At 48.6% G+C, this 27,867-nt stretch overlaps 1 long non-coding RNA gene across 1 annotated transcript; it reads left to right on the top strand.

The window, feature by feature from the left end:
- Window positions 1–19,397: 19,397 nt before the first annotated feature.
- On the top strand, window positions 19,398–20,094 carry LOC144164407 (uncharacterized). Its single transcript, XR_013321189.1, has 3 exons — window positions 19,398–19,507; window positions 19,824–19,884; window positions 20,047–20,094. It is a non-coding gene; the product is annotated as an uncharacterized LOC144164407 (long non-coding RNA).
- The last annotated feature ends 7,773 nt before the right edge of the window (window positions 20,095–27,867 follow it).

Genomic DNA, 27,867 nt, shown 5'->3' with positions numbered 1-27,867 from the left:
ATTTGCCGTACAAATGTGGGCGGAACCTGCTGACTGCCCACATGGGTGCGAGGACTTCACGTTCCGTGACGGAATAGTTCCGTTCAGCAGGGGGCAGAAGCCAGCTGGAGTACGCTATCACCCTGTCGTTAGTAGTCTGTTTCTGAACCAATACTGCCACTATCCCGTATCCGCTCGCGTCCATGCGAACTTCTGTTGGAGCCAACGAATCGAAATGGGCCAAAACGAGGCTACGAGTCAGGCGGTCAACGGGAGCGGCAAAAAATCTCCCTTTGCGCGATGCCTCAGCACAATGAAATATTGGCCTTAAGGATATCTGTATATGGCCGGGTGATCACAGAAAAATTCCCGATAAAATGGCGAAAGTAAGAGCGTATTCCCACAAAGCTGCAAACACCTTTGCTGAACGCGGGATGGGAAATCCTTGGACGTCGGGTACCTTATCGGGGTCGGGTCGGACACCAGCAGCATCGGTTACATGGCAGAGGATCTTGAGTTGGCGGCCGCCGAAATGGAATTTGGAGGGATTGAGCTGGAGACCGGCGCGACGGATTACCTCGAGGATGTCTGCAAGGCGATGGAGATGAGTTTCAAATGTCGGGGAAAAAACGATGACGTCGTCCAAGTAGCAGATGCGGGTCAACCACTTGAAGACAGATAAGAGAAAGTCGATCATTCTTTAGACAGTAGCCGGCGCATTGCAGATCGAAGGGCATAACCTTGAATTGGTACAGCCTGTCGCGAGTCACATAGCGGTCTTTTCTAGGTCCTGGGCATGAACAGCAATGTGCCAATACCCGGACCGAAGGTCAATAAAAGAAAAGTATGATGCACCATTGAGGAAATCTAGGGCGTCATCAATCCGAGGAAGCGGACGAACGTATTTTAGGTGACTTTGCTCAAGTGCCGGTAATCAATGCAGAAGCGCCACGACCCCTTTTTATTTTTCACCAGAACGACTGGTGATGCTCATGGACTGGAATAGGGCTCAATACATTCTTTTTGAGCATTTTATCGATTTTATCCTAAATAATTTGGCGTTAGCCATGAGAGACCCAGTATGGTCGATGATGGTTGGTGCTGGCATTCGTGGTGTTGTTGCGTGGGTTGTCGCCAACGTCTGCCCCAAAGGGCGATCGTCCAAATCAAGAATTTCTCTGTACAACGAAAGCAGGCGACGTAATTCTCGAGCTTGTGACTAAGGAAGGTCCGACGCTTTCGCTTTTTCAATGTCACCATGGATTGGCCAATGATCCTGGGAATTTGTCGGCTCAACCATGAAGGTGTGAGTGGACACGGCAGAAATTGGGCATTCGTCTAGAGGGAAACGCGTGGCCAGCGACACTCGCTCGGGGAGGACTTGTGACAAACAACCAAGTTTAAGGAAGGCAAGGCTGATTTGGTTGTTGGCGAGGGGGACGTCAGTGCAAGGAAGAGCCACCTGGTGTCGGAGGAGGACGTCCCTTATAGGTGAAACGACGTAATCGTCGTCTGGAACTGGCGGCCATGGTGACAAAGGGACGTAGGAAATTGTGTTAGGAGGCAAGCGGACTGGTTCTTTGGAGCAGAGGCGGTTGGGGAGCTTGAAGTCAGCAACAGGACCGGTCGGCCGGTCAAGATGAAGAATGCCCGTGGGACAGTCAAAAAGCGCGGCGTTGTCTATTCGGAAGTCAAGCACGGGAATGATGTCATGGGGGCATACAGCAAAGATGGTGAACCCGACAGGAAGTTGATGGTCACTGACAACAACCCGAGTGGCGCACAGTCCTTCAACGGGGGCCGTACAGCCGTCGGTCACTCTTACGACAGGAGATGGGGTAGGCGTCAGAATCTTACGAAGGTGGCGGCGAAGGTTGGAGCTCATGACGGAGATACTGGCCCCTGCATCTGTTAGAGTCCCCACACGAACACCGTCAAAATCAACGTCAAGCCAATTGCGTCTCGTCCTCTTAGTAAACAGAGGATTTTCAGGCCGGGTCGGACATTTAGCATCACCTCCGGGAGCTGCATTGACTTGTTTTCCGGAGAGGTGCGTGCGTAAGAAGCGGGCGGCGAAGGGCGGCAAGGCTGCTGCGAACGAGATTGGCGACGTTGTGGGGACAGGGAGCGGCCAGGGTGGTTGCAGCGAGCGCTGTGAGGAACGTACAGGTGTTGAGTACCAGGGGAAATTGATTAGGACGAAAGTCAGAACAGTAGGTAGTGGCAGAAAACTTGGAGTCTGGAGGGGACGTCCAGCGTTGTTGGCAATACCGGGCGACGTGACAAACGCGAGAGCACTCGAAGCAGATAGGGCGGTCGTCAGGAGTTGTTCATTCCGCAGGGTTCCGGCGGTTGTAACGAGGCGGTGCGTCAAAACGCCGTGGGAAGCTATTCCTGGCAAATTAAGGCGGAAGATTGTGGCACCCGTCCGGACAAGCCATTGCGCAAACAGGGTTAATGCCAAGTTTGGCGACTTCCTCACGGATCACAGCCTCTATAAGTAATGTATTCAGCTGGGTGTGGTCGTGTCCATGGTGGTGTACAGGAGCCGGGCCACTGCCTTGATTTCTCGGCGCGCAATCTTGGTCAAAGTGTCAGAATGTGACATCAGGCCTGGTGCCTTCGCTAAATTGAGAGGTGCTGTCAATTCCGCAAACTATGAGAATGCTGCGCTGTGAGGCAGCCGGGCGAACTGCTTCGCTATGCGGCGGCATTTCGCCTGCACAAATCGGCGACATTCCTTCAGCACTGAGTCAATTGTGGCACACTCTTTACACATGAGCAGATTGAAGGCATCATCTGCTATGCCCTTAAGTACATGCCCAATCTTGTCAGTCTCTGGCATCTTGGGATCCACTTTTGCGCTAAGAGCCAACACGTCCTGAACGTAGGTGACATAGGACTCAGGACCGGGCTAAGCCTGCGGAAAAAATCGTTCTTTGCGGCTAGCTGATGGACGGCAGACTTACTGAAGGAATCCAGGAACTCCTGTTTGAAGGTGTCCCAGCTTGTCATTGTCAGCCTTCCATCGGTATTAATGAACCAAGCCGGGGCCGTCTTCTTAAGACTGTAGACAACATTTGCTGCACTATTGCTTCATTCCACCGGTTGTGAGCATATATATATATATTTATTTATTTATATTGTAACAAACATAGTGAGCGATCGTAAAAAGCCCCAGCCTCCCCGAGCGGTTATCTGTTCGTCTAAAGCAGAGGCTGACCTTGCAAGCGGCATCAATCCCCCAGTGGATATATGTCACCCGTAGCGACGCAGCCGCAGCTTCATCGACAGTGCTTCGGCGCGAGACCTGCTCTTGGATTGCAGACCTCGTTTGGACTCGTGAACGGCCAGACATCGTTGCTACCTCTTGAAATTCCTGCCAATACACCTCAATATATTTTGGTGAGGGTCTTTAAATATAGATATATATATGCTTACATATAAATATATTGTAATGAGAAATTGGTGCAACCACTGGCCAACCCGCCCGTATGGCTGGTTCACGAATGATCGCCAGCAGCGGCCGCGAGACAGAAGAAGCAGAACACTAGTCTGCCCGACATAGCCTGGACTGCCCGTTTCTGTTACTGCGCTTCGCTACCAATAAACCCCCTTTCAATTGGTGGAGTGTGCGGGTCCATCGTAAACCCTGGAGCTTCGCAACCGGCGGCTGCCCACCACAATGTCCCACGAACCAGTCCATCAGCCTACTCCGGCGGGCCAGGTGCCACCGATTGTCTGCCCTGGAACCATACGCCCGCAGGACCCCGCTTCGTTCAGCGGGCTAGACGATCGTGACGTGGAAGACTGGCTTTCTACCTTTGAGCGCATCAGCACGCACAACAAGTGGGACGACACCATGAAATTAAACAACGTGGGCTTCTCTTTTACGCATCTCGCCGAACTTTGGTTCAATAACCATCGTCGAGAGATGAGTACCTGGGCCGAGTTCAAGGAAAGGTTTATGAAAGCTTTCGGGCGACCCGAAAGTTATGACGAGCTGCGCAAGCAAAGGGCCTTCACTCGGCGTCGACTCGCCCAAAATGAGCCGCTTGCGAGTTTAGCCGTTGACCTCGACGATCCATCTGTGTTGGTCCGTATAAAAGAGATTGTCCGCGAAGAGGTTGCTCGACAACTTTGCCATGCCGCTTCAAATACTACTCCGGAGCTGGGCCCTGTTCCTCAGTCTACTCTTCGGAATGTAGTTCAAGAACAGGTGGCGGAAGTGCTGCCTTCTTTTAGCCAGCAGACTCCCGTGGCTGCTCCGATTACTTTCGCCGACGTCGCGGGACGGCTTGCGCAGACGAGAACGCCGTTCCGACTCCCGGCTCTACCAAGACCTCTTCCTCAGGCGCGGGTTCCAACTCAATCTATGAATCCCTGGCGTACTCCGGACAACCGGCCGATTTGCTTTTCGTGTCACTACCCAGGACATGTCGCACGTTACTGTCGCCGCCGCGTACTGCCTGCCAACGGTCCTCCACCGGAATGCCGCTATCCATATTACGGACCCACATACGGTTCCCCCCCGACGCTGCCCCAAACCGCTTCGGACTCGCACGCGCCCTCGGCTTCCGACCGCCAGCCTTTCGCCGACCGTCGTTCTCAGTCCCCGCGCCGCCGCTCGCTTTCGCCGATGCGTCGTCGTTCCACTCCTGCCACAGAGGAAAACTGACGGCCGCAGTTCCGGAGGCAAGAACTGCGTTGCCGTCAAAAAGTCCAAGCCCTCCACAGTCTCCCGCAAATGTTATTGACGTGTCAGTCGAAGGTGTCGCGACTGCTGCGCTGGTCGATACCGGAGCCGCAGTTTCCGTGATTCGAGCCGATCTCTGCCGCATAATTCGTAAAATTATGACACCTCTCTCTGGACAATCCTTACGAACCGCCGACTCCCAACCCGTTCATGCCTTGGCTGCATGTACGGCTCGCGTTTCCGTCCAGGGCGTAGTGTACGTCATTGAATTCATCGTGCTTCCCAACTGCTCTCATGACGTCATTCTGGGATGGGACTTTTTGTCTCGGCACAACGCCCTTATTGACTGTGCGCGTGCCGAAGTTGAATTTTGTATCCTACCAGACGACGCCTATGACGATAATTCTGCGTCATCCGCCGCTAAACTGGTCGCAGCCGCAGACACGCCCATTCCTCCCCAGTCCACCGTTGTAGTGCCGCCATGTTGTACTTCTTTTGGAGATGCAACTGCCATTTTCACGCCATCCGAGGTCTTCCTCCGCCGCAGGTGCATACCGCTGCCTTTCGCCGTGCTGAAAATTCATTCTGGCGAAACTGGCATGATTGTTACCAACCCGTCCGCAAGCCCATGCTCCTTGCTACGGGGAGAATGCCTTGGCACTGTCGAGCTCGTGGATTCCTGTCGGGTCGTTGACGTCCCAGACAATACGCCTGATCATGACATTTCCGCTCTTACCCCTTCGACGACGACACAGCTTTCCAACGACGTGTTTCAAGCTTCAATCGATCACGCTCTCGAGCCCGCGCAGAAATGTCAACTTCTGGAACTCCTGTGCCATTTCCGTTCGTCGTTCGACTGCGCACAACCCTCGCTTGGCCGTACCTCTATCGTCACCCATTCCATCGACACTGGATCGCATGCGCCGCTGCGGCAGCGCCGTATAGGGTGTCTCCTAGCGAGCGTCAGGTGATCGATGAGCAAGTACGTGACATGCTCCAACGGGACATCATTCGCCCATCGAACAGCCCATGGGTCTCCCCCGTCGTTCTCGTAAAGAAGAAGGACGGCTCGATTAGATTTTGTGTCGACTATCGGCGCCTAAACGGCATTACGCGCAAGGACGTCTATCCTCTACCACGCATTGATGATGCCCTCGATTGCTTACAAGGAGCTGAATTCTTTTCGTCCCTGGACTTACGCTCTGGATACTGGCAGGTGCCTGTAGCGGATGCTGATCGCCCGAAAACGGCCTTTGTAACCCCGGATGGCCTCTTTGAATTCAAGGTCATGCCGTTCGGGCTCTGTAATGCCCCTGCCACCTTCGAGCGAATGATGGACGGTGTGCTACGAGGTTTGAAGTGGAAGACGTGCCTGTGCTACCTAGACGATATCGTTGTGTTTTCTCCTGACTTTGTAACGCACCTGGCACGTCTCCAGCAAGTACTTACCTGTATCACCAACGCCCAGCTACAACGCAACCTTAAAAAGTGCCACTTTGCCGCGCGTCAGCTCACCATTTTGGGTCACGTCGTGTCTAAGGATGGAATACTCCCGGACAAGAGCAAGTTGCGTGCTGTGGCCGAATTCCCGAAGCCGACAACTATGAAGGCTTTACGGAGTTTCATCGGCCTCTGCTCTTACTTCCGCCGCTTCGTACGGAACTTCGCGTCGATCATATCCCCGCTTACACGGCTTCTCGCTGACGGCGTCGCTGATCTATCGGCCTGGTCACCAGCGTGCGATGACGCATTTACGACCTTGCGGCGCCTCCTCACTTCACCGCCTATCCTCCGGCACTTCGATCCGGGCGCTCCCACAGAGATCCACACTGACGCCAGTGGAGTTGGCCTCGGCGCAGTGCTGGCACAACGGAAACCTGGGTTTAGCGAGTACGTTGTCGCATATGCGAGTCGCACGTTGACAAAGGCGAAATTCAACTACTCCGTGACGGAAAAGGAATGTCTGGCCATTGTATGGGCGCTGGGAAAGTTTCGACCCTATTTGTACGGCCGACCTTTCGACGTCGTCACGGACCACCATGCGCTCTGTTGGCTGTCCTCCTTAAAAGATCCATGCGGGCGCCTCGGGCGATGGGCTCTTCGGCTTCAAGAGTTGGACATACGCGTCATTTATCGGTCGGGCCGTAAACATCAAGACGCTGACGCTCTGTCCCGATCGCCGCTTCCTCCTGAAGTTGCCTGTGTTTTGACTGAGGACAGCATTCTTTCTGCTCTTTCCTTGGAAGATTTATGCACTGAGCAACGCAAGGATCCATGGATCTCTTCCATTATTTCCGTCCTCTCTGGACCGTTCCCACACCAAGGATCCCGTGCCCTTCGCAGACAAGCTTCCCACTTCGCACTGTGCGACGGCCTTCCTTACCGCCGTAACTACCTCGATGAAGGACGCAAATGGCTTCTTGTTATCCCGCGCCATCGCCGTGCCGACATTTGTGCTTCCCTTCACGCCGACCCAACCTGCGGTCACGCGGGTGTCTTGAAGACGTACCATCGGGTCCGTTTGCGCTATTACTGGCGTGGCATGTGCAACTTCGTTAGGAAGTACGTCCAGTCATGTGCCACGTGCCAGCGCCGCAAGTCTCCTCCCGCTACTTCAGTCGGCCCCTTACAACCGTTACCATGTCCAGCGAAACCCTTCGACCGTGTTGGCATTGACCTCTATGGACCTCTGCCCTGTACGGCCGCTGGTAACCGGTGGATTATTGTCGGTATCGACCACATGACGCGCTATGCCGAGACTGCTGCATTGCCAACGGCTGCAGCAGGAGACGTCGCTTCTTTTATTCTCAGTCACTTCATTTTGCGACATGGAGCGCCTCGCGAGCTCTTTAGTGATCGCGGACGCGTGTTCTTGTCCCAAGTTGTTGAAGCACTGCTCAAGGCAGGCCGCGTCGTGCATCGCACAAATACTGCCTATCACCCACAAACAAACGGCTTGACAGAACGCTTCAATCGCACACTAGGGGATATGCTCGCCAAGTACGTCGCCGACGATCACCAGAACTGGGACCTCGTACTACCCTATGTCACCTACGCATATATAACCGCCACCCAAGCTACAACGGGTTTCTCTCCCTATTTTCTGCTCTACGGACGTGAGCCCTCGTGCACTCTGTACACCATCCTACCCTACCGACCCGATCCTTCAGAGGGTACGCCCCTTTGTGATGCCACGAAACGCGCGGAAGACTGCCGACAACTGGCGCGACGTTTCACTGCCGAAGAACAGTGGAGGCAAAAATATCGTCATGATAACGTTGCTGCAGACCCCGCCTATTTACCTGGCTCCCTGGTGTGGCTTTGGGTGCCCTCTACTACACCGGGACTATCCAGCAAGCTACTGTCGAAATATCACGGGCCTTACCGCGTCATTGAACGCGTTTCCCCAGTCAATTACGTTGTAGAGCCTACGACCCCTTCTGCGGACCTCCGAAGGCGTGGTCGTGAAACCGTGCACGTGCAGCGTTTGAAGCCTTACCACGAACCGATCGTTTCTTCGGCGCCATCACGCAACAGCCAGGATGGCCCTCTCTTCTCCGGGGGGGTAATTGTAATGAGAAATTGGTGCAACCACTGGCCAACCCGCCCGTATGGCTGGTTCACGAATGATCGCCAGCAGCGGCCGCGATACAGAAGAAGCAGAAGACTAGTCTGCCCGACATAGCCTGGACTGCCCGTTTCTGTGACTGCGCTTCGCTACCAATATACCCCCTTTCAATATATGTATTGTGGGGACCAGGGTTGCGGCCCCAAGGCTAGCTCGGCTGAACTCAGCCACGGACCGGCGACCGGCGTAGGGGCAGAGAGCAGCAAAGAACACACAAACACAACGAAACGGCCAAACTCTCGTTTATTGGCGCTCCACCAATAACGTAGCCGACTCTCGTTCGTCCCGAACCAGCCGTCCGGCGAGGATCAGGAGGCAGGCGCAAAGGGGGTAGACAAAGGAAGGGAAAGCCAGATCTCCGGTACTCACGACTGTCCTCGTTGCCCGCTCGAACCCAAGAGGCCCTTCCTTCGTCCCGCGCACCGAGACCGGCCCGCCGGGGCCCCGTAGAACCGGTAACGTGACGAGCGATCGGCGCGCCACGACACGCTTGCGGCGCGGTGGGAGCGACGCAGCCGAGGGGAGAGAAGCAGCCTGCCCCCCTCGCCTCGGCGGCGGGCGGCGAGGAATGGGGAAGGCGCCAGGACTCTGGGTTTCCCACAGTATATATAACAAGACTCGGACACAAGAGATTTGAAGGACGCGTTTAATGACGACGGAGCTTCACCGAAGACAAGCCGTTGCAAAAAGCGATGGTGTAGAAGGCGCGACGATGATAGATGAAGAAGGCTATGTGCTCGCGTGCGACACACTGGTGATGAGTTGCTAGGTGGGATTGGCCATTCGAGTAACAGTTATGAAACAACGATGACTTAAGCAATGGAAGTGTTTGGGCCTGTTGGTTCATACTTCACACAAAAAACAGCGCTCAAGACGGGACAGAAGAAAGAAGGCTACAGACACAGCGCTGACTACCAACAAAGTGTTTATTTGCCGCTCAGCAATATAAACAAAAAGGTTACAGCAAGATAAGTGCGGAAAGAATCCAGAAACAAAAAAGATTACAAAAACTTTAAAAGTATAGACAAGAAAGAGCATCTTTGCGCAGTCATATCACTAGTTCGATCAATTCGCTTCGTCTTCAATAAACGCTATCTCTTTTGCAGACAAAGCAACAGAAGGGGTGCTTACGCAATCATCGCCTCCCTTATAAATCGTGTATGCTTCAAGCAGCTCACGCGTGCGCTGATCTCTGTAGTGCTTAACCACTTTACACTGATCAAATAAAGGAGTGCACTTGCAGGACAACACGTTCGAGTGGAGCCAGCCACCGGATTTGGCTTTGACATTAGACGCGTGCTCCATAAGCCGTACGTTCAGGCACCGTCCAGTTTGGCCTACATACTGGCGGTCACAGTCCAGAGGAAAGGAGTAAACCACGCCGGCCCTGCACTTGGTGAAGGGTCGCACGTGATTTATGTCACAATCTCTGCGGGAAGGCGAAGCATCATTAACTCGCGCACACATCTTGCTGAGTGTGTTGGGGGCCAAGAAAACCAGGCGCACACCTGCTCTTCCCACAACCTTCTTCAGCCTGTGGCTAACACCAGGAATGTAAGGCATCACAGCAGTCTTGTCACTGTCCCTTGCAAGTTCCTGTGTACAAGAACGAGTGCGCAGTTCTCGCCAATACTTGTTCCCCACGCTCTGGAGGACGGAATCAGGGAACCCAGCTGACTGCAACCGGTTTACCTGCGCCTGAAAGCTGTCACTAATGCGATGGGGGCACGACCGGTGCAAGGCATTTTTCAAAGCTGCCGTGGCGACACTGCGTTTCACTAACTTTGAGTGAGCAGACGTGAAAGGCAGCAATGCCTTCTTTGATCTTGGTGCGTAGCTCCAGCATAAGTGTGCTTCCTCTATATGCAGCCTCATGTCCAGGAATTGGAGCTCCTGATTCTTTGGCGTTTCATTCGTCAGCTCAAACCCCATCAGATGGGTAGAAAAGGTTCCCAGCACATCGTGTACAAGTTTGCAAGTGTCGTCACCCGCAGCTTTGAAGACAACCAAGAAATCATCTACAAAGCGAAACACTTTTACTACCGGCGAACCCTGTAAAGCGGCTTGTAAAAGCCTATCGCAGCGGGCGAGAACAAGGTCGCTGAGGATGGGCGCTAAGCACGAGCCAATGCACACTCCTTTTTGCTGTACATATAGATCAGAGTGATCGTGTCTGAGAAAGGCTCCTCGCAACACCGAGTAAGCCTGTTCTTGCAGCAGTGTCTTTCCTTGTTGTCAGTGGACGACCCGTATCAAGTAAGAAGGCCACAAGACCTATCTGACTTCCTTATGAGCGACTGTCCTCCGGGGGTGAGTGTGTTTTCACTGACCTGAAGGACATGTACTACTCGTTGCCACATGCATCTATTTGTGAGGCTGTTGAGAAGGGAATTGAAACTGCCGGAACTGTTCGGTTCCAGAATGCATGCGGCATTAGTGTGGGCAGGTTCCTTGAGCTGATTTCCTACTATTTGCAGTCTACATTCCTGGAATATGAAGGCAGCCTATATGTACAGCAAAAAGGTGTGTGCATTGGCTCGTGCTTAGCGCCCATCCTCAGCGACCTTGTTCTAGCCCGCTGCGATGGGCTTTTACAAGCCGCTTTACAGGGTTCGCCGGTAGTAAAAGTGTTTCGCTTTGTAGATGATTTCTCGGTTGTCTTCAAAGCTGCGGGTGACGACACTTGCAAACTTGTACACGATGTGCTGGGAACCTTCTCTACCCATTTGATGGGGTTTGAGCTGACGAATGAAACGCCAAAGAATCAGGAGCTCCAATTCCTGGACATGAGGCTGCATATAGAGGAAGCACACTTTTACTGGAGCTACGCACCAAGATCAAAGAAGGCATTGCTGCCTTTCACGTCTGCTCACTCAAAGTTAGTGAAACGCAGTGTCGCCACGGCAGCTTTGAAAAATGCCTTGCTCCGCTCGTGCCCCCATCGCATTAGTGACAGCTTTCAGGCGCAGGTAAAGCGGTTGCAGTCAGCTGGGTTCCCTGATTCCGTCCTCCAGAGCGTGGGGAACAAGATTTGGCGGGAACTGCGCACTCGTTCTTGTACACAGGAACTTGCAAGGGACAGTGGCAAGACTGCTGTGATGCCTTACATTCCTGGTGTTAGCCACAGGCTGAAGAAGGTTGTGGGAAGAGCAGGTGTGCGCCTGGTTTTCTCGGCCCCCAACAAACTCAGCAAGATGTGTGCGCGAGTTAATGATGCTTCGCCTTCCCGCAGAGATTGTGACATAAATCACGTGCGACCCTTCACCAAGTGCAGGGCCGGCGTGGTTTACTCCTTTCCTCTGGACTGTGACCGCCAGTATGTAGGCCAAACTGGACGGTGCCTGAACGTACGGCTTATGGAGCACGCGTCCAATGTCAAAGCCAAATCGGGTGGCTGGCTCCACTCGCACGTGTTGTCCTGCAAGTGCACTCCTTTATTTGATCAGTGTAAAGTGATTAAGCACTACAGAGATCAGCGCACGCGTGAGCTGCTTGAAGCATACACGATTTATAAGGGAGGCGATGATTGCGTAAGCACCCCTTCTGTTGCTCTGTCTGCAAAAGAGATAGCGTTTATTGAAGACGAAGCGAATTGATCGAACTAGTGATATGACTGCGCAAAGATGCTCTTTCTTGTCTATACTTTTAAAGTTTTTGTATACTTTCTTGTTTCTGGATTCTTTCCGCACTTATCTTGCTGTAACCTTTTCGTTTATATTGCTGAGCGGCAAATAAACACTTTGTTTGTAGTCAGCGCTGTGTCTGTAGCCTTCTTTCTTCTGTCCCGTCTTGAGCGCTGTTTTTTGTGTGAAACAACTATGACGCCTGTGCTAACAATATCCCCCCCACCGGTGGAAGCGGCCCGTCCGGGCGCTAAAGAGATAATGGGCACCGATGAAATGGCTTGACGCGCGAGACATGGACAATTTCTGTTCCGCGGCACCGATGGTCGGACGTGGGGCGAGTAGGAGCCACCCGATAGTTGACTGGAGAGGTCTGCTCCACAACGGTGTAAGAACCGATGAAACGGGGAAGGAACGTTTCACATAATTCCACTGCACGCATGGGAGTCGCAAGTAACACTTCATCACCTGGTTGAAAAGAAACAGTCTGATGCGTCGCATCATGACGATAGTTGTGGTCTTTTTGAGAGGCCTGGGTGTTTAACTGTGCGAGACGGTGGCAGTTTGCAAAGCGGGAGACAAACTCGCCTGGCACATCCGCGTGCGGAGAGGCGGGTGCAGAAAAGAAAGCAGCATCGAGGACGGAAGATGCAGGGCGGCCGTAAGAAGACAGGCGAAAATCCAGTAGTTTGCTGTGTTGCGGTGTTGTACGCGTAAGTGACGAAGGGTAAAACTGTGTCCTAATTCTTGGGGCCAGGGCTTATATAAAACGAAAGCATATCGGAAAGGGTGCGGTGAAATCGCTCAGTCAGCCCTTTTGTTTGGGGATGGTAGCTCGATGTGGTTTTGTGGACGGCACCAGCAGCGAGACGAACTACGTTCAGCAGTGTTGAGGAACGTTTTTCCGCGGTCGCTGCAAAGAATGCGGGGAGGGCCGTGTCGCAAGAATATGTCCTTTTGAAAGAAATGAGCCACCTTCGAAGTGCAGTCGGCACGAAGCGGAGCAGTTTCGGCGTATCTGGTTAAATGGTCCACCGCAGTGACGCTCCAACGGGTACCTGCTGCCGTCAATGGCAAGGGCCCGTACACATCAATTCCCATTACGTGGAAAGGAGCGGACAGACACGGCCTGGGTTTTAACAGTCCTTCAGGGGACGTGGTTTTATGTTTTCAGAGCTTGCAAGCAGCACAAGATGCAAGATAATTGGCGACACTAGGGGCGAGGCCAGGCTAGAAAAACCGGCTCTTGACGCGCTCGTACGTTTTGCGAAACGCCCGAAGGCCAGCTGTGGCGGAATCGTGGAAAGCTTCTAAGATCTCCTTTCGAAGCGAACGGGGAATCACAGGAACCAATCTGTCGCCGGTAGGATGTTAATTGTAGTGGTACAGAGCGCCATTCGAAAGTCGAAATTTGTCCAGCTGGCGACACGAGCGGTGGTTAGAAGGCTGCACCAAGCCGCCGAGGCGATTGATGAGGTCTCGGCAGTACGTGTGGACCCGCTGCAGAGAGATCAGGTTAACCGGCAAGTTGTAGGTATCGTAATCTGGAGGTGCAGTCGGCAAAACTAGAGAGTTAACACTAAGGCGCTCATCATCTGACTGCGGCGACAGCGGGCAGCAACAAAGAGCGTCCTCGTCCATATGTTTCATCCCTGACCTATAGCTCACTGTAAAATCACATTCCTGTCAACGGAGAATCCAACGACCGAGGCGGCCCGACAAATGTTTCAGTGACGACAACCAGGAAAGCGCGTGATGGCCAGTAACAACTGAGAAATTACGACCGTACAAGTACGGTCTAAATTTTTAGACAGACATAAGCAACGGAAAGGTATCCCTTTTCCGTTATAGTGTAGTTTGCCTGGGCAGGTGTTAAAGTCCGGCTTCAATAGGCAACAACTTGCTCTACTGATAATGAGTTGCAAAATGATAATGAGTTGCAACTGATAATGAGTTGCAAGGACCGCGCCGATACCATGTCCACTGGCACCGTGTGAAGTACTGTGGGAGCCCCATTATCAAAGTGGCAGAGAACCGGTCCAGAATTCAGGGCATCCTTGAGTGTCTGGAATGCCGCTTCGCAGTCACCAGACCAGGTAAAAGGGGTCGCAGATGCTAGTAGTTTGCTGAGGGGCGACGCTATTTGGGCAAAGTTAAGGATGAACCGATGGAAGTAGAATGCCAAGCCCAGTAAACTTCGAAGGTCTTTTTGACGAGGAGGTCGCGGAAAGTTAACCACAGCGTTAATCGTGTAGGAATCGGGGTGAGTTATGTCACTGCTGACGACATGCCCCAAATCTTTGATTGATTTGCTCGCAAAGCGACAATTTTTGGTGTTTATTTGCAAGCCAGCATTGGCGAGGCTCGTTAAAACTAAGTCTAGACGGTGAAGTGTTCATCAAAGTTAGAAGAAAAGATAACCATGTCGTCAAGGTAGCACAGGCACGTCTTCCACTTTAAGCCACGAAGAACATTGTCAATCATGCATTCAAATGTTGCAGGCGCGTTGCATATTCCAAAGGCATAACGTTAAACTCAAACTAACCATCTGGTGTGGCAAAGGCTGTTTTTTCTTTGTCGGCTTCATCTATAGGAATGTGCCAGTATCCTGACCGAAGATCAAGGTGGGAGAGAAATTGTGCACCTTGCAAAGTATCTAGAGCGTCGTCAATACACGGCATCAATACACGTCACGGCATCTTTACGAGTTATCTTGTTCAGGGCTCGGTAAACGGCACAAAACCGCACGCGTCCGTCTTTCTTCCGAACTAGTAAAACGGGTGATGACCATGAGATCGATGATGGCCGAATGATGTCCCCCTTCAGCATATCATCCACGTTTTCCTAAATAATTTTCCTTTGTGATGGATACACGTGATACGGTCGGCGACGGACGATGCAGGAGTTGTCCGGTTCGATTCGACGGGTTGCCACCGACGTCTGGCCAAGGACGGAAGAGTAGCAGTGAAATGATCCTTGGTGCTTAGTCAACAACTTGAGAAATGCTTCTTTTAAATGCAGAGCATTTCAGTAACACACGATGTCACCCGCGTTGACGTCTGTAGTCCGCACCGTACACCTCCCTACTATAAAAAAAATACTATCCGGCGCCCGGTTTCGATCCCTCCACCCTGCGGGCGGAACGCAATGTACATGGTGCTCTACCCACTGCGCCACAAAGCCGACACAGAATGCGACGCTATGAACGCGCTTTATATCGTTGACTCATTCAAATTACTGCTGATGAGCGCTCTCTCGTCAGCCGTTGCCACAAGTGCAACAACATTAACGTAACGCAAACTACTTAACGTCGTGCGCCCCCGGAAATGCTTTGCATTTGATCGTGCCCCTCGCGAGGGGGATGTTTCACTGCGTCTTTGATCGGAGGTCAGGTCAGAACTGATGGTACTAGCAAATACAGAGGGCAAGGGCTTTGATGTGTGGCTCGGTTGGTCCGAAGAAAGCGAAGAGACCGGAAGAACGATTACGGGATCGTCGCGGGGCGCAGAAGCAAGAGTAGCGCATTGAGGTAGCAAAATGGGTTAAGCAGTAGTGTTCACAGCGGCTAGGAGAGTTGATGCGGAAGAAGAATAGACAAGGCATGCCGGTATCATAAGGCCTTTCGGAATGAAGTGTCCAGCTGTCACGATGAGCGCATTGCCATCGACAATGCTCTCAGACGTGAAGGAAAGCTCGAATTCACCAGGAGGCAGAACGCAATCGGAAGTTGACAGCAATTCAATCAATCAATCAATCAATCCTTTATTGGAAGAAACCAAAATACATCGTGTGCTACAGGGACAGAGACTAAAGGCTAAATCGCCTGACGATGACTCTGTCCCTCTGCAGTTCAACAACGTTGCGTGTACATTTTACGCAAAAGATATTGACAATTTGGGTAACTGTACAGAGCAAGGTTTGCCAAAAAAAATCTAAAACAACTTGTCTAGTAAAAGAACACTAAGAAAATAACTACATCCAAAATATATACGAGCAAGTTCACAACATAATATAAAGCAGTTGATACAACCGATACCCAAAATAATTATAATAATAATAATTAACAAAAAAAAAACGCTTACAACTGATCAAATTGTTACAACAATAATACATGAATTTCTCATGACACAGTGAATAACTCTACACACGTGTATAATATTTCGCTAAGCACGGTAACGCCATTCACAAAAAGAAAGCAAGGAAACAAACCAGAAAATTTCAGCTAGATTGCGTGAACAGAAATGGAAGGCAATATCAATTGCTGTAGTGGAGTCCGAGTGACTGCAATACATTCTTAATGTGCTGTTTAAACGCACTTACCGAACGCGTGAAATCTATTTTACCATTTAATTTATTAAGTATAAAAAGTGTTTGATATTCAGTTGTGTGTTTGCCATAATTTGTCCTGGTTTTCGGCATTCTCTTTTTTTGTCGTATTGAATAACCTGAATCGTGATCTACGCCTGGCCTGCAAAGGTTATTTTGTTGTATGTACTGTAGCAGCTTAAAATAGTAAAGCTGGTCTGCTTTTAATATATCGTGTTTCAAAAACAGGGGAGATGTCGGCAGACTCTGGTAGTTTCCGTGATAGTTTTCAAAACATCTAAGCACTTTCTTCTGTAGCACAATTGTTTTACTATAATTGCCGGACGTCGTTGTTCCCCATACTAATAATCCATAACAGAGCTTCGAATAGAACAAAGAGCGGTAAAGAAGTTTTTTTAGCCAAAGCGGAATTAATGTTGTAAACTTGTACAGGGTGCCAACAGTTCGAGCCAATTCTATCCATAAGTGTTCAACATGTGCTTTCCATGATCATTCCTCCTGAAAGCAAACGCCCAGAAATTTTTCCTCTCTAACCCTTTCAAGGATCTGGTTATTGAACATAACTTTAAAAGTGGTGCATAACGGTTTATTTATAGGGCGAAATATGATGTACGTAGTTTTTTTGGCATTCAATTGTAACCTGTTAATTTTCAGCCAGTTTGACAGGCGTCGCATGTAATCGTTAACGCTGCTTTCAAGTGACGCAAGATTATTAGACGTAAAAAAGATATTAGTGTCATCTGCATACATTATGAGTTTTGGTGAATGGGGTAACGAAACAATATCATTTATATATGTAAGGAAGAGGAACGGTCCTAAAATCGAGCCCTCTGGGACACCCTGTTTCAACATTAATTTTGAAGACATTGTGCCATCAACATTCACAGTTTGGTAACGGTCTTGCAAATATGACATAATAAGATCTTGGGCAATTCCACGTACACCATAAATGAACAACTTATTTAGCAGCAGGTCATACTGTATGGAGTCAAAGGCTTTCTTAATGTCTAAGAACAGTCCAAGCGTGTATTTTCGGTTTTCCATGTTAGCTAATATTGCGTCCTTGATAAGAAGTAACGCCTGCTCAGCCGAACGCCCTTTCCGAAAACCATATTGGCTGTCTGTTATTGTACCGTGTATATCAAAGAAAGAAACAAGTCTATCCAAAATAACACCCTCAAAAATTTTAGATAGCGTTGTTAGCACGGAGATAGGGCGGTATTTTGATGGGTTTTCTGGATCACCGCTCTTGAATATGGGACTGACTTTTGCAACTTTTAACTTTTTTGGGAAGACACCAGTGCTCAAGGTAAGGTTTATTATATATGCTAGAACTTCGGAGATAAACGGTGCAATTGACATTATCTCGGAGGGCCCGATGTCATCAATTCCTGCTGCGACGTTTAGTTTAGGCTTTCTTATTAGTGATTCTACCTCCATAGAATCAGTAGGCTTTAAAAAAATTGACTCGGAAATACATGTGGCAGATGTCGTAGTTTCAGCATCATCGCTATCATTCCAGCTGTTGTATGAACCTGCGTTCACAAAATGCGCGTCCATAGTATCAGCTACGGCCTCCCCACATATGCTCCTACCGTCGAGTGTAATTGTGGTCATTTTGCGATGTGTTTTCGTTTTCCCGGTAAGCCTGTTGACCTCGTCCCACACCTTTCTGGGGTTTCCCTGTATATATTCAAACTTATTGTGGAAATATTGTTCCTTCGCTTTCTTAAGATCGGATGTCAACATATTTCGGTATTTTTTATATTTTGTAAACAATTCACCATCGGTCTTTTTAAAAAACTCATGATATAATTTGTTCTTTTTTTTTATTCTGGCGTATAAGATTGAGCTCATCCACGGTTTACGAAACTTCTTTGTTTGCTTGGAGGTACATTTTTCTAGGGGAAAAACAGCGTAGTGAAAATCCTTTAATATGCCCTCAAAAACATCGTAGGCGTTCTCGGCGTCACATTGCAGGTAAACAGGGTTCCAGTCCGCCGATTCAATCGAGCGTAGGAATATTCCTAGAGCTTCGTTAGTAATTTTTCGCCGAAAATATACCCGTTCGTTATTTACGTGTTTGTTTGTAGCAAAAGAAGGTAGTAGAAAAAATATTGGTAAATGGTCGCTCAGGTTGCATGATAGCACACCACTGCGACATTCGTGTGGACGCATGTTCGTCGCGCATATGTCTAGTAAAGTAGCACTGTGCGTAGTTAATCGTGTGGGCACATGGATAAGATTTGCAGCATCATAAGTACATAATAGAGCATTCAGTTCTTTCGCATAGTTATCATTACAACACAGATCAATATTAATGTCACCCAAGACAACATAAGAATGCTTTTCACATATTGAAGAGGACAAGAACATCTCGAAAAATTATAAAAAGTTGCGTTTTCGCCCTTGCGGGGGTCGGTATAATAGTAGCACTATCAGTTTCGATAGCCGAACAGCCAAACATTCCACATCTGCCGAGATAAAGGAAAAATCATGTAATACTTCAGAAGTCTGTTCTTCTTTGAAATAAACGGCTAGGCCACCACCTCTTTTGGTTTTGCGACATAAGGGCTCGGAACGATAGCCATTCAAACGCGGCGCATTATCAGGGTTTGTAACCCAAATCTCTGAAAAGGCGAGGATGTCGTAGCGCTCATTAAAGGATTCCAGAAAGAGGGTAAGTTAATCCATTTTGTTTTTTATACTTCTGATATTCATATGAATGACTGAAAATGAAGTTCGAGGACTACAGAATTCACGATTAAATTCTTCTGTGCTGTAGTAGTTACCACTAACGTCCGAGTTCGTCGCCATATCGCTACAGCGTAGCTATCATCCCGTTGAAGTCCCGTTTTTTTCCCCCTTTACGCGATTTTGTCCAGGTCAGCATGGGTCGAAATTTGGACGCTTTTTGCTTTTTCGTCTTTGCGTGCTAGCACTTTGCAAGAAGCCGTCCAAACAAATTTCCATCCCACTTCTTTTTTCTTTTTGATCGCCGCAGAAAGCAAAGCCTTAGTTGCCTGAGTCAGGTGCTCGTTTACGTAGATTGCATCTTTCGCTTCAATGCCCAGAACAAAGGTGTCTACTCTGCTCTTCCGGCATTTTGTCAATATGCTGTCTCGCTTGCTGCGGTGAACAAACCGTACAATAATGTTTTGTGCATCCGAATTCTTTGTGGGCACCCAGTGACACGTGTCGATGTCCGTGCTATCAACTTTGATGCCAACGCTCTTGCCTATATGCTGGATGACGGTGAGAGGGTCGTTGTCAGTTGGCACGCCTTTGATCTTAAGATTATTAAGGCATTGGTATCGTTCTAGGTCCTCGCACTTGTTCACCAGCCTGTCATTCTCAGCTTTTAGGTCCCTGTTTTGCTTGACAAGTTCATTCATTTCTTGTCTCAGTTTTTTTATTTCTTCAGTTGCCGTCTTTGCGCCATTGCAGACGTCAGTGCAGAACGAAATAGACTTTTTCAGTTCATCGAATTCCGCCCTTAGATCATGCGTGAACTTGTCAAACGCTGATAATAGCTCACGCATGTCCTTCATGTCTGTAACATCTTTTTCAGGAACCTTGCTACTGGCTCCCCTTGTGCCGTCTTTCCCCATCCAAAAACTGACAACACCGCAGTGAGTTCGGCAGCAGTGCAATCAAATACGACCAGTGGGGTAGTTTACTTGATACTAAATTACTCACCTGCAAAAGGTGGCAAGCGTAGTTTAGGCTGGCGTCCCTTGTGCACTGCCGCCGAACTGAGGGGTGCGTCCTTTTCACTACCTTTTTTACTGCAGCAGGCCTAGGAGCGCAGTCGTCGCCGTCACGTGTTGAAGCGCACGTCGTACATTCCGGTGGAAGGTGACGACCGAAGTAGCCACCACCGACGGTGAATCCGAGATTGCGACGATCCGCGTCCCTTCTCCTGCCCAGTCAGGATGCGCAGGAAACCAGTGCTGCAAAAGGTGGCAAGCGTAGTTTAGGCTGGCGTCCCTTGTGAACTGCCGCCGAACTCATGTATTCCTCCGTCTAGTACCATGTCGAAAGACGTGTCCGTAACAGAAAGAGCGGGTACACGACAGGAGATGGTAGCAGATGCTGATGACAAGAAGTCCCAACCTAGGATAATGCACATGGGGTTAATACCGCGAAGAGAATGTGATGATCAGTGGTGTTCACGTTCCTCTAAAACAGGAACGAAAGCTCGTTCCTCATTCGTTCCCAAATTTAAAATGAGTTAAGGGCACAGGGTAAGGAGAAATTTTGAAAAAATGACTTTTTCTTTTTCTTCGCAATTAGGGAATTTCAATTCCTTGTGCACATTTTCCATATTCACACTTGCCGTAAAAAGTCTTATTTCTCACTAAAAAGCAGTTTTCCCGTAAGCAAGTAGTAAGTGCCTAAACCCTCTTAAGAATGTTCTCAGGGTTTATTGTCATTTTTTTCATAAAAAAAATTCCAGTTTTAGATCAAAATGCTTTCCTGGAACCAGCTGTATTAGGAAATTGCTTACAAACCATTGCATAGCTGATTTTTCAGTGAGGGCAATCCAAAGACCCTGTTGCACGTTTATTCCACATTTGCCCTTCGAAGCTGCGCACAAAAAAAAACATCTTTTTTGGGCTTCACACTCTAATGATTGCAACATTAGATGCTGTTCTTTCATTAAATGATGAAGCAACGCATGAGCCAGCATTTTGAAATCATTCAGACCAAAACCTCGGCGCAACACCACCAACAAGTGGCTCAAAGAGGTTGACCACAAGCAAAATACCTTGTGAAAAGATCTGCACGATGGTGCACAAAATAGTCAAGGAAGGGCAGACGACCGGGTGAAAAGCAAAACAATGACTTTGACAGTGATTGTGAAGCTGGTGCTTTTTAAATAGATGGCTCCAGTGATGTTTTTGGCAAAAAAATTGTTTTTCACCTCTTTTTTTACTTTAAACTCAGTCATCTCAAAACATTGTTTTTTTCCCACAGAGGTACCACTATTTACTATATCTTCCAAGTCAACGAGCTGATTTTTTTCCCTGTCATCTACATAACTTGTTACACCTGCTGTACTAGAATTGACAATATGCACGTAACAGTTTTTCTGGTACACAACTTTTCATACTTAAATAATTCCAAAATGTAGGTACTAACGGACAAAAATTATAAAAAACTTATTTTTTTAAGAATGTTCATAATTCTAGTACAGTTGAAGGAGCACAAAATTTGAAAGAAAATAATATATACGTTATGTAGATACCTTCATTAGATGCCGAGAAAATTGTACCTCAAAATGGCCAAAAATGCATGGGAAGTATAGGGCTTACCCTGTGCCCTTAATGTTACAAGCTCCTTTACTGCGAAAAGAACGCGCTCCAGTTCCACTTCGAACATTGGAACGTGTCTTTACATTAACGTTACATTTCATTTTTAAAAATGAAAATACGGTGTTGGATAAACCTGAGGCGAAATAAAGTGAGAAAATTAAAACTCACATCGAACTATGTATATTATACAAATATTGATACCGTTGGCAGCAAATTATCTGGAGATGAAAAGAATCCAAAGAAACGTTCCTAGACGAATTTTTCAGGGAGCACAGTACAAACGCGACACATTTATAACGGCGCCCCTGATACACAATGTTCACATAAAAACAGAGAAATGCTTAAATGATCTCAGCTAAACATATCTAACTCACGAGGGGCTCCTCATTCGCGCTCGTTCGATCAACTGAGCGGACTCAAGCTTCCCTAAATTGACTTTCTAGCTTTCGCTCTGGCTCTCAAAAAAGGAAGCAGGCCCACTCGTCGCAGCCAATAGTCCTAGGAACACTGGTCACAGGAAAAGAAACTGGTCAAAGAGGGCATGTCATTCTAGGTGATTCCGTACTAGGAAAAGTGGTACCACTGACCTTCTCGTTCTTGGAAATGTCGTCTCACAGGCGGATGTCGAGTAGGCGCGGGGATCCCTTCTCGCCTGAAAACTACTCACAGGTTGACCTCGTCGCTGTTCGTGGGGTCATCTCATCTTATGTGTTTGAAGGTGGTGGATGAAATGGTTTTTCCATATTAACAGAAGCACTTTGTCTATTTTTCACGTCTCTTCTTGTCACAAAAAAAATACTCAAAGTTTTTTAGCGGGTATGGGCCACCTTTACTGTCCTGTGTTCACTTTCACAGCTTTTGGTATTGTAGTTTTGTTTTACCCAGAGATCATATATTGTTATTTTACTTTAGCTTCTACAGTTTCTTTTTGATAAATATTGCGGAGGGGGCGGGAGATGGGCAATTGACTGGCTTCAACCTGACAGTTGACCTCTCGTAGTTCCTGTGTTGGCGTCTTGTTTTTTTGCAGGTGGTGGTTGAAATTCGCCTTTCGTTTTGAACACAACTTCCCGTTTCTTTTTTTTTACTTTTCGTCGCCTTCCAAAAAATATTCGTCACACTTTTTTGTAATGCGTGTGTCTGTGCGTGCCTGTGTGTGTTTGTGTGTGTGTGGCGGGGGGGGTGAACCGGGGTCAACTTTTAATTCCAGCTTTGACTTTCACTCCATATATAGGTCATAGTAACAAAAAGACTAACAGAACGAAAGTTACCGAGCTTGACAATCATCATTTGTCAGCAGACATGAAAAGAAAAGATCAAAATATTAAAAAGCGAAAACGCAGAACGAAATCTCAAAGGTATACCGAATTGGAACCCGTCATTTAATTACCTAAAAATAAAAAAATGTATTAAAAATAGAATGGGCAAACGAAATCTAATATAAAGAAATCACGTAAATTGCTGCACAAAGCAAAAAAAAAAAAAAAAGATACGCTGTCTGGCTGGCGTGTTCCTCGAAGGCGACAAAGGAAATATTAAAGGCGGTGAATTGAACAAGGAGTGTAATAATTTTAACGTCGTGCAGTTTGTTATTAAGAGTGCCAGTTACACCTTCCTCACATAGTTACATACTAGCATCGCCTCCTCTATTTTTCCAAATACAGGAGGCGATGAACCCGGAGAACCGCGGCCCCGTTTTTGTAACGAAGGTAACGCATCCGCGCTTTGCGTAGTTCGTAGAGTTATTCGCACTGTTCAATGACAAAAGGCACACCGCCTAAGAACAGAAAGGAAAGGCAACCATTCAAATCGAGAATTACTCTGTGCTCACTAGGGTAGGGATCTATGCACCTCCGTTTACCCCGAGCGTACTTGCCGGGAAAGGAGTAATTGCTCCCACAGTTGGATGACGAAGGTCGCGTAAAATTTCAGCCCGGCAAGAATTAAATAAAAAACTCAACAATGTTTACCAAAGTAAGCAAGAGCGACCAACAAGGTCCCGACAGTTTCCAATAATTCAGCGAAGTTGTCCGACATAAAACCTCTTCACCAAGGTTGGTGTTTATACAGAAGCTTTACCTTGAAGATTTACATTGTCTGCCAGTTTTATTTCTCTTAAAGGAGCCATGAAGAGAAACTACAACTTGGTTTAATTTGAAAGAACAAGGATTCAGTATCGCACTCAGCTCCATTACAGCCACAAAAGATGTTTGTTTAACGAAAAAAAAGCAAGAAGTATTTCAAAATTTTCAAATTTGCGCCACAGTGACGTGTTACTAGCAAGAATGACGTCATGCGGGCCAACAATAAAAGATAATTTTTAGTGCGTTAACTGCACGTTAGCATTCAAGTGATGCGGTCAAATGGAACTAGAGGCCCCATTACAGACGTCCTTTCATGTGTCGTCGTGGCAGGTCAGTTAGGCGGCCGTCAATCGCACAAACAAGGTTCCGTGACGTAAACTCCGTTATTTTTTCGAAGATTGCGATGATAGTGGTGTCGTTGTTATCGGGACTAAGTAGTCTTTCTAATAAACGCCACTCGCATTTTGCCTCCATGGCTCCTTTAAAAAAAGGATACATAGTTATGTTTGCGCCACATCAACCAAACAACTCTCCGGGACCATGAACCTCTATGTCACTTCAAACCGTAGTACAGTACCAAGAAGAGCACAACACTAAACAAATGCCAAAGAACCAATAACATGCAAATACAGGGCACACAATACACCGCACTAAATGTCATGGCTTGAAGGTGGCCCTGGAAACCAGTACCGTAGATCCATGAATGAACCGTACAAATTACATTCGGCATTCGAATTTCCAAGTTACACTTCTTTGTGCTAAACACCATTTTACTCGCACCAAATAGACGGCGGTGCAAGTAATCACAATAACAGCGGCCATGAACTCGTGCAGTTATTACACGATAAACATAACCCACGGCTTGCGATAACAATAAAACATGTCACAACGAACACAGTCTATTAACTGTAACATTCTAGTGCTGGGCTCCTTTGAACGTACTATCACCATGTCTTTATTTCAGCACGACTTCGTTGACAGTAAGTGCCTAGTCGGAATTTCTTACCCCGACGACATCCCGGCAAAGTATGCACGGACGACGGGTGCAAATCTGTGAGAACCCGTGTACTCCATACCGTACCTAAAGGTAGGTTTCTCCGCTATTCTCACGCGCGATAGGGAAAACGCCACACCGCCACAGCTACCACTTTGAGAGATTTCCTGCACTCATTGTCGTAGGTCAGTCTGTTATGTTTAGGCGGGTTCCACGAGTGGCTAAGAAATTCGTGCAAGCGGAAGTAGTCGCTTTACCTTAGGGCACATAGCATAAACACCAGCGCCACCAGTGAACTAAAAAGCACCCTTAATGTGGGAAGCTACGGAAACAGTCTGCGCCTACAACAGAACTCCCATTAGACATCCATATTTTTAGACTGCGCCCCCCTTCCCACACTGCTGTCTCTTTGGGCCAGGCACTGACTACCGAAAACGCAGAAGGGGGCCACGTTTGCTGCGTGGGCTCCCACGCCACCTCAGCATAACCTTGCACAGTTTGCCAAGGGATATTCTGAGATGCTGCCTGCTGCCGCTGTTTTCCGGTGTTAGTTTGTGAGTGTTGGTATGACAGCTTATAGGTGAACAATAACTACGGTCCTGACCCTAACGGAATCCGCGATGTTCGTGGCTAAGAGTACCACGTGCATTGTGGCTGCCATCAAAATCTTCTTGTACCTAGCTGGGAAGCACTGTGCGCGTGGTTCAAGAGACCCAGCTTGTTTAAAGCATACAACCCAATGGTCTTAGCGCCATTCACTTCATTGCAGCTAATCTCATTCTGAACTGAAGTAGTCTTTTAATTGCACCGCTTCCCCTTTCTTGAGCGGCCTCGACCTTTCATAAGTCTTCTTCTGCACTAAACTGACCTTATTATTTATAGAAGCATGAGGGTAACTCACGAAAAGGCAGTTTTCACAAGAAAAAGGGTTGCCCAATGAATCACACGGCTGAAGCATGGAAAGCCAAAATACGGATCTCATTATCGCAGTATTGGGTTGTCGGAGCTCCATGGATCTTACTAAGTTTTGTACACTCTAAAAAGTAAGAAAACAGATCAATATTCATTAGAGCACAGAGGACACCTGTGCCCCTGTGGGCACGTGCACACCTTTTTTCATTTGTATTTTTTATAGTTTTATTTGTGTGTATTTACGACCATTGTTTCGGCGGGAGTACGTTTTAGCTTTCCGAGCAAGAATTGTGTAAGTGGTCACCACTGATTCATGAAGTGGTGATTAGTAAGTAAGTGGTCACCGCTGAAGTGGTGATTCATGAGCCATCAATGAGGCCTTTAGCTGACGATGAAACCTTTTGACCATGCCATTGGCTTGAGGATGTTTGGCCGTTGTTTTTAGTTGCGTTACACCGAGTAGGCATGTCAAACGGTGAAAGAGCGTAGACTCAAATTGGCGGCCACGGTCTGTTAGAATCTCCGACGGCACTCCAAAACGGGCGATCCACGTGGACGTAAGTGTGGAAGCAACAGTCTCAGCCGTTATATCGTCAATTGAAACCGCCTCCGGCCAGCGAGTAAAACCGTCGATGACTCTCAAGATGTAACGGTAGCCCTTAGATGGTGGTAGCGGGCCAACGAGGTCGACGTGAATTGTGGAGAACCTAGAGTACGGCAAGTGAAAATACGCCAGAGTTATGTGGTATGCCGAGAGACCTTGCATTGCTGGCAGGCGATGCAGCAACGAGCCCATGCGCGTACGTCAGAATTCATGCCAGGCCAGTCGTATTTCTCGGCAACCAAACGCCGTGAGGCACGAACTCCTGGATGAGAGATACGGTGAGTAGAGTTAAAAGCAATGCGCCTGGGAGAAGCAGGAAGGTACGGTCGTCTGCGGCCTGAAATCTGATCAATGTCGCAAACGATGCCGAGTCCCAAACCAGAAAACAATGTCCTGGAGTTGCAGAGAGGAACTGTTTGAAGACTTGGCAGTAGCATCTGTGCAAGAAAGCCACTCCGTAACTGTGCGCTTTTGAATCCGCAGGGCATACAGCTTCAAGCCAGCGCACCACGTGAACCACCGTGACGATCAAGCGCACGAGGCTGCGTTGTCTTCGCCCAACGCTTGTCCAACGCTGACATCACCCTGCCCCACGCCACGGACCACTATCTGCCAGCCAGCCAGCCGCAACCTGGCGCTGTGGGCCGCAGCGTATAAGTCCCGGCGATCTGCGCAGTGCTTCACTTGGCAACGGCATCTGTGCAAGAAGGCCACTCCGTAACTGTGCGCTTTTGAATCCGCATGGCATACAGCTTCAAGCCAGCGCACCACGTGAACCACCGTGACGATCAAGCGCACGAGGCTGCGTTGTCTTCGGCCAACGCTTGTCCAACGCTGACATCACACTGCCCCACGCCGCGAACCACTATCTGCAAGCCGGCCAGCCGCAACCTGGCGCTGCGGGCTGCAGCATATAAGTCCCGGCGATCTGCGCAGTGCTTCACTTGGCAGCAGCATCTGTGCAAGAAGACCACTCCGTAGCTGTGCGCTTTTGAATCCGCAGGTTAGTGTTTAGTTATCCTTTGTGTTTTTTTTCTCGTTATTGTTTCCGCACAGTTGCTGCTGCCAAGATCTGTACATTGCATTTGTGATGAAGACTACTAACGCAGAGTTGGCACGTGAGGTTGTCTTGCTACGTCAGGAGGTGGAAGAAATGAAAAAGAGCCTTAGTATGTTTAACGAAATTTGTGAAGCCATTAAAACTGAACAGACGCGTCTAACCTCGGAAAACAAAGCACTACAAAAAGAAAATGAGAAACTATCGAAAAGACTTGGCGAGACTGAGCAATACTCACGTGTCAATAACATTGAGAAAAAAGGAGTCCCGAGTACCGAAAATCAAGACTGCACTGCAATTTTGCAAGCAATCGGTGACAAACTCGGGTGCCCTGTCACGAGTGCTGACATCGATATTGTTCGCCGCGTACCGGCTAAGGAAGGAAAAAATATGATTGCTGGGTTATGCTCTCGTGCTAAGAAGGCAGACTTCGTGGCCAAAGCTTGAAAAGCCCGCTTGACGACAACTGCACTCGGCTTTCCTCAGACGGAAGAAAAGAACGTTTTTGTCAACGAGCACCTCACGCCCGAGAACAAGCGTTTATTCGCTCAGGCGCTCGATCGGAAAAAAGGAACACGAATGGAAATTCCTCTGGACCTCACACTGCCGTATCAAGGCAAGAAAGGACAAGGACAGCCGAGTGCAT

Source organism: Haemaphysalis longicornis, unplaced genomic scaffold (assembly GCF_048455015.1).
Source record: "Haemaphysalis longicornis isolate Haplotype H1 unplaced genomic scaffold, Haemaphysalis longicornis Haplotype H1 scaffold_13, whole genome shotgun sequence".
Taxonomy (NCBI): Eukaryota; Metazoa; Arthropoda; class Arachnida; order Ixodida; family Ixodidae; genus Haemaphysalis; species Haemaphysalis longicornis.
This window is presented reverse-complemented; position numbering and strand designations above follow the sequence as displayed.